The sequence below is a fragment of the Uranotaenia lowii genome, chromosome 2, assembly GCF_029784155.1.
Source record: "Uranotaenia lowii strain MFRU-FL chromosome 2, ASM2978415v1, whole genome shotgun sequence".
Classification (NCBI taxonomy): domain Eukaryota; kingdom Metazoa; phylum Arthropoda; class Insecta; order Diptera; family Culicidae; genus Uranotaenia; species Uranotaenia lowii.
The window spans coordinates 86862861-86876147 of record NC_073692.1 but is presented as its reverse complement, the minus strand read 5'-3'; positions in this window follow the sequence as shown (position 1 = coordinate 86876147).

Sequence of the window (13287 nt, the reverse complement as noted above, 5' to 3'; positions counted from 1 at the left end):
GGTAGTCAGCCTAGGGAACAGTGCTAAAATATAAAAAAAAAACTCAAAAATACAGGTTCAACAAAGATTGCCGGGTCAGCTATTGTAATAAAATTCGTTTCATAAAAAATCTTTGACTGATTTGCCGTAAAAAATTAACATCAATATAAATACAGTCGACCCCTTGATAAACACAACAACTTTTTGTTTAATTTCAAAAAAAAAATTGGCCGTTTTGAAAAATCATGCGTTTTTCAGCATTTTACGATTGGCGCTTTATAACGAGCGGTTGGGTCGTGATAGGATAAAAAGCATATCTTAGCGAGTTCAGTATGATTTTTTAAAATAAAATCATAGTTTAGATTCTCCTCTATCGGTGTTTCAGAAAGTATTGTCTTATTTATTTTTCTCTGCTTGGTGGCACCTATTTCAAAATTGTTTCAAAATTTAGATCTGAATGAAAATAAACCTAAATTGTAATTTTTTTACGAACAGAGGTATTTAAAGGAAAAAGTCATACTTGCCATGGCCAATTACGGTATTCAAAACAAATCTATCTATCTATCTATATGGGTCATTCCATACCAAGTGACCATGAAAATGCAACGACCCTCTTCGATTTCGCTCAAAATCAGTAGGGTGACTTATCATAACGTAAATAAGAAAAATCCAAAGTTTTGGGGGAATCGGACCACCCTCCCTCAAATGGCAGCCCCCCTTTTTTGAAAATTTGGCAATTTTTGCCAAAAAAACTGTTTTTGTTTTTTTAATATCTCAAAAACGGTAGAAGCCACAGATAAGACAAGACCATTTCTATAAAGAATATATTATAAGCTATCAAATGAAATGATAGAAAATTTTCGGCAGTGTTGCCAAACTAGATAATTTTGCATTTTAAAACTTAAATTGCGATTATCTCAAAATGCCCCCACTTTTATTTTTGATTTGATGGTGCCAATGGATTCAGCGTGAAATTTTACATAAGAATCACTTATTCACTCAAAACAATATGAGCCGTTTCAGAGATATCAAGTTTTTAAGATGGGAAGTTCGTGAAATTCCACCGTTACGCCAATACATCTTATAAATACGCCTCCGAAAGGATGGATCTGCTTCCGCATATAGGTACTACAGGGTCCGGCAATTGAACTGCTACAATGCTTCAATAGTAATTATCTCGTTGCACGCGAAGCAGTATTGAACGACCCCTCTTAGCTTTGTTTACATAGTTTTAGCTGTCATTGCACAGTGGTGCAGAACATCAATTTAGCTGTACGAAATTAATAGCGCCCAGGGAGGAAGAGATAGACGTTTGATGTCTTCAGCAACATTGTTCAATTTTACATGGAGCATATTCTAGCATCAAACTTTTTGCCGAGGGGTCCACCGATAGCGAGATAAAAATGCTATCGTTTTTATTTTTCAAATTAGGGCTTTGATGTCTTCGACAAAGTTGTTTATCTGATCAAAATACATAAGTTTGTTGAACATGTCAAAGTCCTATCACATCACTTTCTGAAGTTACAGTCAAAGTAAAAAAAATCTCTTGAAAAAACAGTTTTTTAAACCTGACACGTATATTGAATAAAATGGTTCGGTGTTTTCGAAACAAAGTTGTACCAAGTTGTGGTATGAGCCTACTTGGTTGAATGATTCAACCCGGACAATATAAGGGAGGGAAACGATACACATTCATCAATCGAAAACGTTCACTGAAGAAGGTAGTAAGTTGCTATCGAAATACTGGTATATGAACTTTTCATTTACCGTGGTTGAACTAAAAGGAATCTTTCGATTGCTTTGATTCAGTTGTACCAAGTGACTTGGTCCAAGTCACAATATACAATTGTCTCATATATAATAATGGTTTTAGAAGTTGCTGAAGCATACAGCATACAGAAAGCATTTGGTGTATTTATTGGCAATTTTGGAAGGCTCGTCCATCGAAAAGTGCACATTTTCACAACACCCCCTTTTTTGTGATCATTGTTGAGGATAAGCGGAACCATTTCCATTTGAAATTAGCGAGGGAATCGGTGGATGAGCCTTCCAAAATTGCCAATAAAATACACCAAATGCTTTCTTCAGGGCTTCAGCAACTTCTAAAACCATTATTATATATGAGACAATTGTATATCGTGACTTGGTACAACTTTGTTTCGAAAACACCGAACCATTTTATTCAATATACGTGTCAGGTTCAAAAAACTGTTTTTTCAAGAGATTTTTTTTACTTTGACTGTAACTTCAGAAAGTGATGTGATAGGACTTTGACATGTTCAACAAACTTATGTATTTTGATCAGATAAACAACTTTGTCGAAGACATCAAAGCCCTAATTTGAAAAATAAAAAAGATAGCATTTTTATCTCGCTATCGGTGGACCCCTCGGCAAAAAGTTTGATGCTAGAATATACTCCATGTAAAATTGAACAATGTTGCTGAAGACATCAAACGTCTATCTCTTCCTCCCTGGGCGCTATTAATTTCGTACAGCTAAATTGATGTTCTGCACCACTGTGCAATGACAGCTAAGACTATGTAAACAAAGCTAAGAGGGGTCGTTAAATACTGCTTCGCGTGCAACGAGATAATTACTACTGAAGCATTGTAGCAGTTCAATTGCCGGACCCTGTAGTACCTATATGCGGAAGCAGATCCATCCTTTCGGAGGCGTATTTATAAGATGTATTGGCGTAACGGTGGAATTTCACGAACTTCCCATCTTAAAAACTTGATATCTCTGAAACGGCTCATATTGTTTTGAGTGAATAAGTGATTCTTATGTAAAATTTCACGCTGAATCCATTGGCACCATCAAGTTAAAAATAAAAGTGGGGGCATTTTGAGATAATCGCAATTTAAGTTTTAAAATGCAAAATTATCTAGTTTGGCAACACTGCCGAAAATTTTCTATCATTTCATTTGATAGCTTATAATATATTCTTTATAGAAATGGTCTTGTCTTATCTGTGGCTTCTACCGTTTTTGAGATATTAAAAAAACAAAAACAGTTTTTTTGGCAAAAATTGCCAAATTTTCAAAAAAGGGGGGCTGCCATTTGAGGGAGGGTGGTCCGATTCCCCCAAAACTTTGGATTTTTCTTATTTACGTTATGATAAGTCACCCTACTGATTTTGAGCGAAATCGAAGAGGGTCGTTGCATTTTCATGGTCACTTGGTATGGAATGACCCATATATATAAAAAGTAATTTCCGTTTGTTCGTTTGTATGTTTGTCTTCAATAGGCTCAGCTGCCTTAAGAGCTAGAGAGCTGAAATTTGGCATGGGTGCTCATTAGGACCAGGAATGATGAAAAATGTTTTTAGATTTTCGGATGACCCCTTTTGAAGGGGGTCGTCCATACAACAATGGTTTTATTCCCCCGAACCAAAAGTCATGGCACCCATTTTGTGAACCGACTTTCGTTTCCGTTCGTTTCGTTGGCGGGATTATTTTCACCATCACCATGGGCAGGCTATTAGAAACGACCATCCAGAGCTCACATGTACTGGATAGCAAATCGAAGCTTGCTGAGCATTAAAAATTTGAAAGTGAAAATTTTGGCGGGTGTTTTTGTACCATCTACTGTTCAAAGCACATGCTACCGGTACGAGATATTTGGATACAATTATAAGCCTACATTTTGATTGAAAAATACAACTAGCCTGTAAGGAATATATTGACTAGAATAGTAGTGGCTTTCAAAGTGCTCTTTACCGCTGCTGGGGGGCTTTGAAGGTCAACCATTTTTATATTTTTGGAATTCCTTATAGAGAAAGAAAAGTTTTTTAGATTCAGAGTTTATAATTTCAAGGCTGCTTTTTTAACGCTTCAATTGGAATTTTGATGGGGGATTAGAAAATTGATAGAATAATAAAATTTGAGGTTTTGAGTTTTATCCAATTCGATTTCACTGACCAATTTCTAACTTTTGAGTTATCATTGATGACTAATATGGTCGATTCTACCATCTATTAATTAGATATTTGTGCCCATGATAAAAAAAAACAGAACTAAAAAAAAAACCTTTTTCATAATATAGAAATGGTGTTTTCGAAATGATTTGTTTTCGATAACTTCAAAAAGCTATTAGTAGAACTTCCAACATTTAAGGTCAACAAAATTAAACAGTGCGAAATTGAAAAGCGAAAAAAATACACACATGCAGTTGAAAACATGCAAAGTGAGTTTTCAACATGCTCAACCAAATCATCCATATTGAAAAATGGGATAATCTTCAACAGATATTTTCATTAGATAAGGGATGGAAAAGATAAAAAAGCAGTTTAATCTTTTGAAGATAAAACTATTAGGCCAAATCTATTCAAGCTTCCTAAGAAATGATGTTTGTCTATATTAAGTTTTCAATATCTTAGTCATCTTGTTGTTTTTATACATCGAATTGGCACATAGGGGTTATTTGGGAAAAACAATTGAATTCACTTATCCAAATTAAAGTCAGGGGTCGGCCTAAGGGGTTGTCCATATTAACTATTCACTGTTTTTGCGATATTGTCGTTATTATACACCTATTTAGATGAAAATTGGTACACGAGAGTTTTGAGGGACGATCAATTGATTTCAGGTATTGAATTCAGCGTAAGGGGCCGGCAATGGGGTCGTCCATATTAACCTTACAATATTTTTGAAATATCGTCGTTATTATACATCGGATTGGGATGAAAATTTGCACACGGTAGTTTTCAGAGACGGACAATCGATTTCAGATATCAAAGATTGTTTAAGAGGCCACCAAAAGGAGTTTAACTTTTTGGCAATAATTGCGTTGTTATGCGACGATCGACTCGAAATTTTTAAACGGGGTTTTTTTTGGCACGGGCAATCAATTCCTGATTTCAATTAAGTAGCAGACGACAGAAGAGGTGTTCGGTCAATATTTTTGCAATTATAACTTAACAATTAATTCGGAAATGCATCAGGAAAATATTTGGCTATTGATTTTCATACAAACTGTTCATAACATATTCCGAGTTGAAAGCGAAACGGAGTTCGTATGGGAACAGCTAGTTGGTAATATTTTGCAGGCTAAAAATGCTACAGATACTTCAAAACATGAGTGGGGTGTATTACCCACATGGGGCGTTAAATGAACTTTTCCCCTATCCTTTGGTAAGACAAAGCAGGAAGTAAACAATTAGGCATGCGAACCGGCATAATCTCATAATCTCATCCCATTTTCATCCCTTTCCCATTTAAGACAAAGGAGGATGAAATGGCAATTTTTGTGTGCTAGCCGACTCAGATGGTACACTGGGTAAGATAACGGACTGGCAAGCCGAGATGAAATGTTACAGTGAGTTCGATTCTCACTAGATTTTTTAGGATTAATTATCCAATAGGATGAAAATCCCCTGACATGTTTTTTTCGTTTTGTTTGAATGGAGTGATCCTGCATCATTTGGCTCGAGTATTTATGCCAGTAGTACTTTTAAAATCTTATCACCTGTGGTATAATACACTTTACAGCGCATTTTCGGCACAGAGATTTACTAAATAGGCATTGGATTTTAGCAACCACTTTCATGGGTGTAGGTCCATTTTTCCCATTTTTTTCCTTTAGGATTTTAATGACAAGAAATGTATGGATTTGGCATTAAAGTCTGGGGAAAGTTCCTTTAATGGCTTGAGACAAATCTTTTCCTAGCTCGAGAACTGGTAAAGTAAATTGTACCGAATTCGACATGAGAGGGTACTTGGGTAGGAGGAATGTTTCTATTAATATTTGTTACCCTACTCTTCTTCTAGTTTGGAGAAAGGAAGGTGGAGGGGGACTCCCATACAAGTGGAACCAAATTTGAAACCAAAATTTCCTGTTTTTTATAAGAAGAGAAAAGGGGGCTTCCATACATTTTTTATTACATAACTCAAGAATAGCTCTAACAAGCGGAACCAAATTTGGCTCAGATAGGTCCTTGTGTACAAGAAATGCTTCTATGAATATTTGATACCTCTTCCTCCTTCCAGTGAGGAGATAAAAAGTGAGGAGAGGAGGCTGCTTTACAGTTTATATCTTAATTCGAGAGCTCATTGAGCAAATGGGATAAAATTTGGTATGGGAGGGCATAAGTACTCGAGAAATGGATATATGCATTTTTAGACTTTCCCTCCTGCATCGGGGATATAAGAAGGGAAAAGGAGAGCTTTCATACAATTTTTTTGTATAAACCGAGAACTTATCTAACAAATGAAACCAAATTTTGTATTATAAATAAGATTTCAGAAAAATACATTGAATCATCTTTCAATTGTTATTAGAAACTCCAGTTGCAGCTTTCATTTTGAAGCGGTTGCTTCTGGATTATGTCAAAATTTGAATAAAAGTAATACCTTAAAAATAAAAATTCAAATCATTTTCGGTGTAGGTTTCATATGATTCCAATATAATACCTAGATAATTGGCAGGGTTAAAAAAACTCACTTAGTTAGCCACGTGCAGCACACACAGATCAAGCAAACCATTTATCTCGAGCGAAACTGTTAATCGTTTGCGTTCTGGCTGTAAGCTCGCTCCCGCTCAAAACAATAATACTCTTGCTCAATCTTTTCCCACAAGGCTGCAACGATATACAATCCGTGTGGAGTATATCGCTCAGATTTAAGCTTTTTTTAGATTTAAGCTGTATCATGTATCATTGCAGCTTCGTGTCTTTTCCACTTGTTCTCGTCAAAGAGTTGCGCTCTGCGAAATCTGCGAGAGCTAGAATCGCACAGCTAGCTCACTGAGCGTCCTCACAGAGCGGCGTTCGAGGCTTCCTTTTGGCTCACAAACAGTGATGCATGCTTCCGAAAATCAATCATTTTCACTGAGCCATGCTTGACTACATTCAGAGCCAAAAAATCAAAGCAGTCAAATTTTCCTTCTTCAACCAAATCATACAAACAATCATGCATGACAACGACGCTTCTGTATTTGAAACACTTTTGCGATACATGATGAGGTAAAAAAGGACGCAGACTATCAGCAACGAACGTCTCGATGCTGATTTCCTTCCCCTAACGACTTTCAACCTTTAGGATCATAACTGATATGTATCAGTTCTGAGCGATCTATGTAGGCTATCAGATGATTTTTTATTTTTCGTTTTGCCTAGAAGGACAAAATCATGACTAGGTAACCGCAATGAACTGTCCAGCATGTGCTACAGCTTTTTTGAACATGTGGTCCTGGTATTTATTCAGATTTTTCCTTTTGAAACATTAATGATCGTCTATCAATAACGAGCATGATCAACAATGATGCGAGGATAGACGTTCGGGAATGATTGAGGGAGCGACGTTCAAAATGTATCACCAAGTATGTCGATCACCGTCGATTAGCCACGTGACGAATAGCAACGGTAGCCTCCGGTGGGGCATGGTATATCTTCTTGTATCAAGTTAGTGTTGATTTTCGACATATATTCAATGGGTACTTTTACCACGTACGTATCACAGCACTCGGAGGTAGCATCATTCTAGCTAGAAACTATTCCTGATTGCTTTTCTTTAGCGATTTTCCGACCACTGCAGTGATGTCAACTTTTCAGATTTTATCTGGATCTTCCAGACTTTGGACTTAAGCCAGACATTTTTTTAGGTTTCCAGACTTCCAGGCTTTTGTCATTTCTTCCAGACTTTTGAGTCTCGACATGAATTTTTTTAACAAAATTTTCGTTTCAAAACGGCTGGAAATGATTCGAATTAGTAATTGAAGGAGTGGCACGAAGATGGTTGAAAAACAGGAAGTTAAGTTAAGCATAGTTCCGCCGACACCACCAGTATGGTGATAGTGTATAAAGGTAGTGATCAAGTAAAAACTATTATTCTCTACACTGCAGTGCACTGTAATATTGCAATCTGGTGACCAAAAAAAGTCACCTATAAAGGTTATCATCCAGACTTTTCCAGACATTTTTTTAAATCTTCCAGACATTTCTGAAAAACAGTGGGCATCTCTGCTCTCTGGAACAGAGGTGCCAAGTGTCCTGATTTATCAGGATTTGTCCTGATTATCGAGAGACCGTCCTGATTTTTCAGAAATTTGTCTTTGAAATGTCCTGAATTGAACAAAACAAATCTCAATTTTATCGAATTTGTAATTAAACTATAAGAACTCCGAACAAATGTAAATAAAAAAGTTAAACTTGTTATAACCGATGTTAATCTTCAGTTCAGATTATATTTAAATGTTGCATAAACTAAGGCACTTACAGCTTCTGTATTTCGACTTTATTTATGCAATCTTAGCAGAGCTGCATTTTATTACCATAAATTGATTGGTGACCTGAAAAATCCTGATTTTTTTCTTCTTGTTTTCCTGATTTTTGACAAAACCACCTGGCACCTCTGCTCTGGAAAACCCGAGGCGGTTCTCTTCCGAGGCCGACAGGTAACCGAGCGACGCGCACGGACTCGAGTGTGGGCCGTGTGTTTCTTGTTTGCGGGTTGATTGAGGAATCTGTGAGAATAACTTTGTCAATTGAACAGGTAGTAAATTTTCATAAATAACGCAAAAAAGAGCCAAATCGAAAAGCTTAACACAAAGATTTTTTAAATAAATATTGGAATATCCTAGCAACTTATAATAGTGATCAGCACTAGTAACTAGAAAAAATTTAACATCTACTACTAAATTTTCGAAAAACAGACAAAAAATAGCATTACGTAAGGATTGTTAAAATGAATGATGGATTATACTAGCAACTAGTAATAGTAAGCAGAACTAATAACTATTAAAGTTTTACCACGGACCGGTAAATTTTCGCAAAAATGCCATATCAAAGAGTTTTACGCATAGATTGTTAAAATGATTGTAGGAAAATTTTAGCAACTAGTAATTGCTACCAGCACTAGTAGCTATGAAAATTTTATCATAAAAGAGTAAATTTTCGCAAAAAGATAAAAAAAACTTTACGCAAGGATTGTTTAAAGGAATGTGTGTGTGGTACATCAAATTGCAAACGCTGTAGAAATTTAATTTTTAGGAATTATATCTTCAGCTTTTGCTTATAATCAGATAAGAGCGTATAGATCACGTTGGCCATGTTTCACTGTCAACTTTTGAAAAATTTGGAAAAATGTCGTCGAACGAAAAAGGGCGTCGTGAATTAATCCTGAGCTCTTATTTCGAGAATCCGGACATTGGTAAGATGCTGGGAATCGTCCAATCCACGGTCAGAGTATTAAAACGATACTTCGAGAACCTAACCATCGACCGGAAGGTGAAGAACGACAAAAATGGATGCTCCGTCAGTGAAAATGATCACAGGCACGTAGTTAAGCAGTTTAGACGTGATCTGAGAAGTTCGGTCCGGGATGTCGCCAAGCAGCGGGAGGGCTTGCGTTCAGAAGGCTCCTAACCGCGACGAAAGGCAAAACATGGTGGGGAAGACGCGAGCCCGGAATCTATACACCGAAATGCTGACGAAGCCGCATTGCCTAGTAATGGACGACGATACCTACATACGTCAAATCGGACTTTCGTCAGCTGCCGGGCCTGTTGTTCTTCACCGCAAAGGACAAATTCAGCGTTCCGGAGGAGAGCCTACAGAAACGCTTACTACCACTATTGAAGCAGCACGAGGGCTCGACCATCTTCTGGCCGGATCTCGATTCGTGCCACTATTTAAAGGACGTGTTGGAGTGGTTCGAAGCCAACGAAGTCACCTTCGAAGTGCCTTAGGAAATTAACCCGCCTATTGCGCCGGAGCATCGCCCAATGAAATATTGGGCAATTATGTAGCAGGCCCTCCGGAAGAACCCAAAAGTTGTCAAATCGGAGGTGGAATTCAAGAGAAAATGGATTTCTGTAAAAAAAACTACAACCTAACGTTGTACAGAACCTTATGGACGGGGTAAGGAGGAAGGTGCGAGCAAACGGGCTTGGGCTCGAAGTATGCATGAAAAGAAAAAAAATTTACAGATTTTATTTTACTGTCTAAAATTTTCAAAAGGATCGGTCTACTGGGCGAATTTCTACAGCGTTTTTCCGTGATGCAATTTGATGTTACACACTCTTTAACTGTGAAGTCCGATAAAGACCGAAAAGACCGATAAAGCATCTATCGAGCTGTCAAAGCTACGTTCCCAGTTCCCAGTTCTATGCCTTCCAATAAAAACATTCAGCCATTTTTTTTTCAAAACTGCTGGCAGTTGTTCCTGTGAGACACTCAAATGAGAAATTTCAATTTAACCCCATATCGACACGGTCTAATGCTGTATGTCATTTGGTAAACTTTCACAAAAATATTGTCATATTTTCACTTTTTCAACACACCATTCCACCTGTGATTTCACTTCACTATTCCTATGGACATCAATTCGGAAACATGAATAATGATAAAATTGTCAAAAATTCAAATAGTCAAAAAATATGTGGTGAAAAAACTATTTTTGTGCTGTTTAGCTCCTATATTTTAAGAAAAGTTTGTTCAAACGATACTGAATCATACATTTTTCCGTCCCGTTTCGTAAAAAATGAACTAAGAAATGTTTTAAACCGCCTAGGGAAGGGTCTTGACCTGCGCTTGGCAAGAAGACTCTCTCAAGACTTCCAACCGGGCGAATCAAGTTAACGAAACGCATAAACTATTGAACTGATAACGCTTTCGTATTTATATGCAGATTAACCCTCTCTATTCGCTGCAGTCATAGCCGTAGCCCTATGGTGTCTTTAAATGGTAAAGATGAAACTCCACCTCCGCCAAGTGCCCTTCGATCGGATGCCGACATATAGTGACCATCTTTATGGGCCCATTAACTGTGCTCTTGAAGCCCGTTCACAGCAAGCTTCTAAGAGGGTGTTCGCAATCTTTTATCAATAAAATTCCCATTCTCGATTAAGTTGGGTGCAGTTATTACCGTTCAAATTACCCTTCTGTATTGATATTCAATAGAGGTAACTTTTAAAAGAGGGAACTGGATATAAAAAAAACTTCAGCAAAGTAATTTATGATGTAATTAAAAAAAATTACTTTTGGACTGTTCAACAACAACCAAATTAATGAATGTGTGACTTCAACTTTGATTAACTCATCGCGTCGGTTGATCTCGTTTAGATGGAATTAAAAGCCAAAATTCAGGTAGCAGCTACTCTAGACCACCACCCTCACAATGCGTTTGAGATGAAAGAAGCCATAAAAAAGGTTGAGGAGATTAAATTAGTTACTCATTAAGCAGACACCTGCAGCAATTGAATGAAAATTTAAGGTTTAAGCCGTGGTGAATATTTTTCAAAGGCACACCTCGAAAGAATGTAACTTGTATCTGCTGCTTAGCAAAATCATTCAACCACAAATGCCACCATAAAAGATGTCAGATTAACGCTCGGCTCTGTTGCTGCATCTTGCGAGTCAGATGAAAGGGAATGTTTCATATTCAGGTAGCTCGTAAAACTTATCACAACGACAGTGTAAGTCCGGTGATAAAGTTGTGGGAGTGATAATAATCGCGCCGGTTCGTCGCCTCGTAAACGAATGTTGTATAAATCATTCAACGCCCCTGGCTGAATACAATGTTATCGAAGCAAACTTTAAAGCTGTTTTTTTTTTTAAATTAAAAATGGTTTGAAAAAAACTCGTAACGAAGCTGTCAATAACTTTTCAGAAAATTTACTGTTGGATTAAATACATTTGGTTCAACAAATTATTTTTCATCGTTTAATTTTCCAAAAAAAATTATCTTTCAAAGCATAAATTTGAAATAAAATTGCATAATATTTATCACACAAAATTGATCCCGCATCCAACCATCCGGCCAAGCCAATCTCGGCACCATCATCATCCTCATGCGTGGCACGAATTACTAATCAGTCATAATTCGTCAATCTTATTTTGAACACAATCTTGGAACTAACAAGATTATCCTTCAGACGACTTTTTTCCTTCGTTCAGTTCGGTACATTCTTTTTTGGGCGTTCAATATTCGATGGCTCAAGCATTCAGCTTTGCTAAGGATGATTTCATCAATCGAAAATCTCGCTGCTACTGAATCTCAATTCACATGCTGGTAGAGGAAGGGCCAGCATAAAGCAGGGAACGGCAAAATTCACGCAATCCTGCAACAAAGTGGTGTTTATCAAAGCCCAATTGAGCACAAAAACTGTCGAAAGAGGATAGCAAATATTAAACGAAAAAAAAAATCAAAACCTTAAAAACGGACGACGACGATAAAGAGTCGATAATTTGGCCAACCGATAAACATTATGAATAAATTAGATTTGAACCGAGGTAGATACCTCCCTGCTCGCGGTAATGTTAGGCGGGAAGATTATGACGTTTCCCCTCGATTGTGCGTTAAAAAAAAAATGGATAAGTTTGTCGAGCCATAAACGAAAACATTATAAGGAGGAAGATTTGTAAGATTTCTTCTCACAGTACGATGTTACGCGATGATGAACGATATAGCCTTTCTCGGTTGAGACAGTCGGTGTACCAGTCGAAAATTGCAGAGTATTTTTTAAAAATCTACAATAAGTTCAAACAACAATTTTCAATGAGTAAATTGCAAAACGTACATAAGTATACAATGGATTCCTTTTTTAAATCATCTTTTAAAAAGTTAAAAAAAAATCGGGCAAAAATCATCACTCATTCCGAGTAAAGTGGCCAATTGAGACTGTAAATCGATAATTTCCAACCTGGTAAACTAAGCTTGCCAATTGCCTGGTTTTATCCGAGTTTGTTCGGATATTCAATGAAAATTTGGGAAAGTCCGGCTCATGCCGGTAGCCCATATTTTGTAGAAAATAGCTCGGATTTTACCATGATTTATTAACTTTTTTTGACAAATCATACAAAAAAAGCAATTTTTTATCAAGCTATGCGTTAAAAAAGAAAATTTTTGAGCAAGTTTTATATAAATAATCAAGAAAGATTTTTTGGAAGTCTAAAAAACGTTCAAAACTGCAAAAAAGTTTTGAGGAGAATTTGTTTCAAGTTTTTATTCTTTTTTTTTTGTTGAATAATTCCTGAATTTTGGTAAAATTTGTTCGGCTATTGCCCGGATTTTTTATCAACAATTATGAAATCAAATGCCCATATTTTGCTAAGTTTTTTGAGTGAAATTATTATTATTATTATTTTTGTCAACTTTTGTTTTTCTTATAACTTTAGAAAAGTTCAAAGTCATTTGAGAAATTTTTGCATTTTTCGAGTAAATCTGTAAAACATTATACAAAACCTTTTTTTAACATTTTCGATAACAAAAACCTTGTTGTGTTGAGGTAAACCACCTAATGTTCCAGTAAGGGATGTGTTGGCTGTGGTAGACCTAGACTATATGTTCGAATTATACCTTTTTCTTAAA